The 7,118-nt window shown below is 41.8% G+C and overlaps 1 pseudogene; it reads right to left on the reverse strand.

Annotated features, from left to right (window-relative positions):
* Positions 1–926: 926 nt before the first annotated feature.
* Positions 927–5,354, reverse strand: LOC144307677 (dnaJ homolog subfamily C member 14-like; annotated as a pseudogene).
* Positions 5,355–7,118: the final 1,764 nt, after the last annotated feature.

Genomic DNA, 7,118 nt, shown 5'->3' on the forward strand with positions numbered 1-7,118 from the left:
TGCTCAGCCTGCTTCTCCCTGTCCCTCTGCCTGCTGCTTTCCCTGCTTGTGCTCTTTCTCGCTGTCAAATAAGTAAAAAAAGAAAAAGAAAAAGAAAAGGAAACCAGCATCTCAAAGGGGTTATCAGCACTCCAATTTTCACTGCAGCGCTATTCACAATAGCCAAGATATGGAAGAAACCTAAATTTCTACTGGCAGATGAATGGGTAAAGAAATGTGGTAAATATAATATTTCTGTGTGTGTATGTATTAAGAAGGAAATCCTGCCATTTGTGAAAATAGTGTAATATGCAAGACACAAAAAGACAAATACTGCCTGATCTCATTTACATATGGAATATAAATAATCAAACTCATAAAAACAGAGAGTAGAACGGTGGTTGCTAGGGGGAGTTAAAAACAGGGAGGTGATGGTCAAAGGGTATAAATTTTTAGTTATGCAAAATGTGACCAAAATTAACAATACTGTATTATATACCTGAAATTTACTAAGTGGGTAGATCTTTAGTGTTCTTTTACCATACACACAAAAACAAAACAAGAAAATGATAACTATGTGAGGTGATGGATATGTTTATTAGCCTAACTGTGATTATTTCACAATATATAAGCCTACAAAAACATCAAGTTGTGTACTTTAAATACATAAAATTAAAAATATATATATAAAATTTTTATTTGTTAATTGTAACTCAATAAAACTGGAAGAAATTAATATATTCGATTTCAAAGACAACTCAATTTCATTTGCTTAGCACATCTATATGTAATTTCCAACAGAGGAGCAATTTCCCACTGTGTTAAATTTTGAAATGTATTTAAAAAGGATAAAAAAAATACCAGCACTTTATAGTCACTTGCTGGCGAAAAGTGCCTCTGAAATTATTTATGAAGTGGGAAATATGAGATTTTAATAACATGGACTATAAACCAGTTTCTGGTAACATCTAGCATTTGTATGACATTAGGGGATATTTAGTGTGTAAATATGTTAAATAGCATACTTTGTGTTATGTTAGCACTTTTATTAAAGACCCTAGAGCATTTTAAATAAGCTTATGAAAATTTTCAATTCTCTCTTCTGATTAGGGCAATGCTCAAATTTCATACCTAGTATTTCCTTCATAGTTCTATAATAGTTACAGTAGAGAGGCACCAGGGTTGCTCAGTGGTTGGGCGTCTGCCTTTGGCTCAGGGCATGATTCCAGTCCTGGGATTGAGTTTCACATCAGGCTCCCTATAGGGAGCCTGCTTCTCCCTCTGCCTATGTCTCTGCCTCTCTCTCTGTCTCTCATAAATAAATAACAAAATTAAAAAAGAATAGTTGCAATAGAGAATTATATGGTAAGTGAATCTGACTGTTGACTAGAAAAATAGATTTATTAAGAATGACCATAGACTAGAAATTTTTAAAAAAATCAAAAAATATACATATAAACCATGTATTATCACCATCTGTTCTTTGACCCTAAAAGATAAATCAAGTCTCTAGGGATGGAAAGCTTTTGTATAGTGCTCTGTCAGAGTTTATAGTCATATATTCTACTACTAATGAAAACAATCAGAGGACCTCTACCACCACCCCAAACACTCAGAGTCAATAGAACATGTTAAGGTACACAATTTCAGAAATCACAGTGTTCTTTCTGGTTGCTGTTTTGCTCTCACAAATTGACACTATTAACACAATTTCTTTATCAATCAGTTCTCTCTGAACTAACAGGTTAGTCTCTTTATGGCTTCCACTGTGAACTACAATTAATTTAATTTTTACTATGCATTCATTTGTCTGAGGGGTGATTGTAACTGGTTATGGGAAGACCTAGGTAAGATTAATTTTCTTTCTTTTGAGATTAAAATTTTCTTTTTTAAATAAAAATAAACAATCAAAACTCCATCCTGTGCTATACACAGCTCTTCTGACTGCCTGACATTGATCTGAGGAAAGAAGAGAAGGGGTGTCAACATTGAAAGGGCCTCCTCACTTTCTTCCGCCACTTCAGTTTGGCTTCTCCTTTGGGTAGTGTGCTGTTGGGCTTAGAGGCTGCAGTGGCCCCAGGGCCAGGCTGAGGAGCTGCAAATAATTTCCCATTGGACATCTAGCCTGGGATTACTTGAAAGATCCTGCTCAAGAAATCCTGAAAGTCAGCAGGAGGGGCATCTGGGGTTTCTCTCTGCCGACCACTGGTGCCTGGAATCTGAGAACCAAAGGAGATGTGATAGGGGACTCTGGGTATCTGGGGAAATTCCCACATGCTGGCATCCAGCCCATTCTGTGATATACACCTTTCCATCCATCAGTGCAAAATAGGTGATCTTGAGGCCCAACATGCTTGACTCTGCCCAAAAGTCTCCTTCCTCAGCAAGATGCAGTCCATTACACTCAGCACAGTATCTGGCACTCTTAGGTTCCCGGTCAATTTCAATCCTTCTATGCATTCCTTGGTATCGGCTGCACATCACAGTATTCATTTCTTCTTTCTTCTTTTCTTTCTTCTTTTTCCTCCTCCTCCTCCTCCTCCTTAGGTTCCTGGTCAATTTCAAACCTCCTATGCATTCCTTGGTATCGGCTGCACATCACAGTATTCATTATTTCTTCTTCTTCTTCTTCTTCTTCTTCTTCTTCTTCTTCTTCTTCTTCTTCTTCTTTTCTTCTTCTTCTTCTTTCTTCTTCTTTCTTCTTCTTTTCTTCTTCTTTCTTCTTCTTCTTCTTTTTTTTTTTTTCTCCATTGCTTCTTTGAGGTCATCCTGCAGCTTGGACAGAAATTCATTCACTGACCAGCTTAGCTCATTCTCTACCATTCGTTTCATTTCATATTCTTTCCACCTTTCAGGGTTGCTGACAATGTCCCAAGCTGCCCACAAAACCTTGAAGGCCTCCTCAGCCCGGGGATGATGATTTTTGTCAGTATGAACATCATTGCCAGCTGCCTATAGGCCTTCTTCAGTTCAACATCTGATGCTGTGGCTTCAACCCCCAACACATGAAAAGGGTTTAGCTTATCCTCAGAAACCCCAGCCATGGTCAAGAGTCGAGCTACTTCTTCTTAAGGCTGGTAGTTGTGACCACCAGCTACAGGTGCATTCTCCTGCCTGTTAGTCCTTGGCTTGACCCAAGGCAACTCCAGCCAACCCTACTGAAACATTTTTACCAACTGCTGCAATGGCCTGCTATCTCTTAACAGAATCAGGCAATGCTGCAAGGTGGGAAAACCCAGCCAAAAAAAGAGCCAACTGGCTTTACCCCTCCAGCCTAACCGGTCATCCAGTCCCACCAAACTGTAGACAGCCCAACAAGAGGGCCAGAACCAGGAGTAGCAAAGCACCAGTAGCCTAAGACAACAGGTGAACAGCCCTGCCCCATAGCAACATCGTTGGCTCAAAAATTGGAACATCACCTGGGCCCAGGCCCTCAGCCGCCCTGCTCAGACTCCCAACCAGACTCGAAAAAGGTCCACATCACTGCCTTTCAGCTGCTTGCATGCATAGATGAGATGGTCACAAGTTTCCAAGTACTCTACCACCAATACCAGCAGTTCAATCAGCCACCAGAAGCCTGCCTGTCCAAGCTGACACAGTTCTTCTGCTCCCCATAATCCCAGGTCTCTGCGCTTATCTGTCTGACTTTGTTTCTGGCCCAGCCGATGTGGGCCAGAGGATCTGGGATCTCTGCATCCACCTCCCGAGTATCCTCCTTGGTCAGAATGTGGTGCCGCTGTTTCTGGGTTGGAGGTTTCTTCCCACTGGGCACACGTGAAAAATCACTGGGGAACTTAAGAGGTTCCTCCTCATCATATTCCTCTTCCAACTCTTCATCTTCCCCCCTAAACTGGAGAGGTACAATGGTGGCAAAAGTTGCTAGAAGAGCTATCTCCTCCCTCAGAGTAAGGTCCTTCAGGGATTCCAGGAGTTCCCTGGCAGTTGCAAGCAGATGGAATGAGAAGAAAAGAAGGGTTCCGGGATCCCTGGGAGGCGCAGCGGTTTAGCGCCTGTCTTTGGCCCAGGGCGCGATCCTGGAGACCCAGGATCGAATCCCACATCGGGCTCCCGGTGCATGGAGCCTGCTTCTCCCTCTGCCTGTGTCTCTGCCTCTCTCTCTCTCTCTCTCTCTCTCTCTGTGACTATCATAAATAAATAAAAATTTAAAAAAAATAAAAAAAAAAAAGAAGGGTTCCCATCTTCCTGGTACCCAGCCTCATTCTCTCTTGAGAGTTCCTGATCCACTCTTGACTCTTCTTCTGAAGATGCCTCACTCTGATCAGGGTCTTCTCCATCCCTGGGGGTCCAGGACCCTTTGGGGGGCCATGGCTTGGATTCAACCAGTGGGCTGCATGTACTTGGGACTAGAGTGCTCTATGAGGCAGCACATACTATTGGGAGCAGGCCTCCCTGAGTCCTGAGAATGAAAGTATTTCAGGGTCCACAGAGGATAAGGTAAGGCTGAGAGGAGGACTAATGCTTTCACTCTCCATTGAAAAGGTCACATCTGGGGATCCCTGGGTGGCGCAGCGGTTTGGCGTCTGCCTTTGGCCCAGGGCGCGATCCTGAAGACCCGGGATCGAATCCCACGTCGGGCTCCCGGTGCATGGAGCCTGCTTCTCCCTCTGCCTATGTCTCTGCCCCCCTCTCTCTCTCTCTCTGTGTGACTATCATAAATAAATAAAGAAAAAAAAATATTTAAAAAAAAAAAAAGAAAAGGTCACATCTTGGGCTGCCTCTCCCTTCAAACTTAAACAAGACTCTAGGAACTTGGCCTTATAATGGGCTCTGACAGAGGGAAGCCCTGAAGGCTTGATAAAAGGGGCTCACCGCAGCTCTCAAGCCAGCAGATGCTGTGGTGGATCAATTGCAATCAGTAACTTGTCACCACTGGAGACCAAGTTGAGGTCCAATTGTTCTGACCAAATTAAGAGATAAGATTACTAACTGAATCAGAGACTTCAGCCATGACTGTGAGCAGGGTTAATCACACCCAATGTTTACAAAGAATCTTATCCCAGAGACTAGAAGAATAGAGAGTATCAAATCTGAGGACTTTGGCTTTTTGTCATGTCAGGGAGATAAGTTAAAATCCTTCCCTCTTTTACCCTGGTACCATCTTCAGGAAGGAAGGAAGGGGAAGGGAAGGCTCTCTGAAAGATTAAATATTTTCTTCAAAATTTGATGATGTGCATTGTCTGCATATCTGAATGATGCTCCTCAATATTTTTGGATCACACTATCTTCAAACAAAATTGAATATTTAGTGATTTTTTTCTCCATTGACAAGTGGTGGGAAGGGTGGTCTTTGAATGACAAAACAAATTACATTTTATTTTGACTGACCATGCCAAAAGAGTATAGAAAGTGCTTCCTTAAGTTTATCTCTTTGGCAATGGTTCCTCCTAATTTCTTCTCTGTTAAGTAGGTAAGGGATCCCTGGGTGGCTCAGCAGTTTAGCACTTCCCTTCAGCCCAGGGCGTGATCCTAGAGTCCCGAGTTCGAGTACCGAGTTCGAGTACCGTTTCAGGTTCCCTGCATGGAGCCTGCTTCTCCCTCTGCCTGTGTCTCTGCCTGTGTGTGTGTGTGTCTCTCCATGAATAAATGAATAAAATCTTTTTAAAAAATACTTATTAAGTAGGTCAGTGAGAAAGAGAGAGAACATTACAGGATCCTTGTGTTTCTGACATAGTTTATGCAGTGGAATTGATGTGCAAATGTCTACTTATCTTAAGATAAAAGATTAAGAGAAGGAGCTCTAAGCTGCATCTTCAAAATACAAATCAGTTTTTAAAAATATTTTGTTTATTTGAGAGAGAGAGAGAGAGAGAGAGAGAGAGAATGAGTGGGGGGGAGGGGCAGAGGTAAAGGGAGAAGCAGACTCCCCACTGAGTAGGGAGCTGAAGGCAGATGCTTACCATGACCTGAGCTGAATGCAGATGCTAACCTGACTGAGCTACTCAGGTACCCCACAGATTAGTTTTTTTTTTTTTTTTTTTTTTTTTTTTTTTTTTTTAATTTTTTTAAATTTTTATTTATTTATGATAGTTACAGAGAGAGAGAGAGGGAGGCAGAGACACAGGCAGAGGGAGAAGCAGGCTCCATGCACCGGGAGCCTGATGTGGGATTTGATCCCGGGTCTCCGGGATCACGCCCTGGGCCAAAGGCAGGCGCCAAACTGCTGCGCCACCCAGGGATCCCCACAGATTAGTTTTTAATCAAAGTATAGTCTACTGAGTGTTTACAGCTGTAAATAAAATAGTAAGTGTTCACCCTGGTTATTGGCCTGTTCAGGTTTTCTATTTCTTCCTGTTCCAGTTTTGGTAGTTTGTGGCTTTCCAGGAATGCGTCCATTTCTTCTAGATTGCCTAATTTATTGGCGTATAGCTGCTCATAATATGTTTTTAAAATCGTTTTTATTTCCTTGGTGTTGGTAGTGATCTCTCCTTTCTCATTCATGATTTTATTAATTTGAGTCTTCTCTCTCTTCTTTTTAATAAGGTTGGCTAATGGTTTATCTATCTTATTAATTCTTTCAAAGAACCAACTCCTGGTTCTGTTGATCTGTTCCACAGTTCTTCTGGTCTCGATTTCATTGAGTTCTGCTCGAATTTTAATTAACTCTCTTCTTCTGCTGGGCGTAGGGTCCATCTGCTGTTTTTTCTCTAGCTCCTTTACGTGTAAGGTTAGCTTTTGTATTTGAGTTCTTTCCAGTTTTTGAATGGATGCTTGTATTGCGATGTATTTCCCCCTTAGGACTGCTTTTGCTGCATCCCAAAGATTTTGAACGGTTGTATCTTCATTCTCATTAGTTTCCATGAATCTTTTTAATTCTTCCTTAATTTCCTGGTTGACCCTTTCATCTTTCAGCAGGATAGTCCTTAACCTCCACGTGTTTGAGGTCCTTCGAAACTTCTTGTTGTGATTTAGTTCTAATTTCAAGGCATTATGGTCTGAGAATATGCAGGGGACGATCCCAATCTTTTGGTATCGGTTCAGACCCGATTTGTGACCCAGTATATGGTCTATTCTGGAGAAAGTTCCATGTGCACTTGAGAAGAATGTGTATTCAGTTGAGTTTGGATGTAAAGTTCTGTAGATATCTGTGAAATCCATCTGGTCCAGTGTATCATTTAAAG

Source organism: Canis aureus, chromosome X, assembly GCF_053574225.1.
Source record: "Canis aureus isolate CA01 chromosome X, VMU_Caureus_v.1.0, whole genome shotgun sequence".
NCBI lineage: Eukaryota > Metazoa > Chordata > Mammalia > Carnivora > Canidae > Canis > Canis aureus.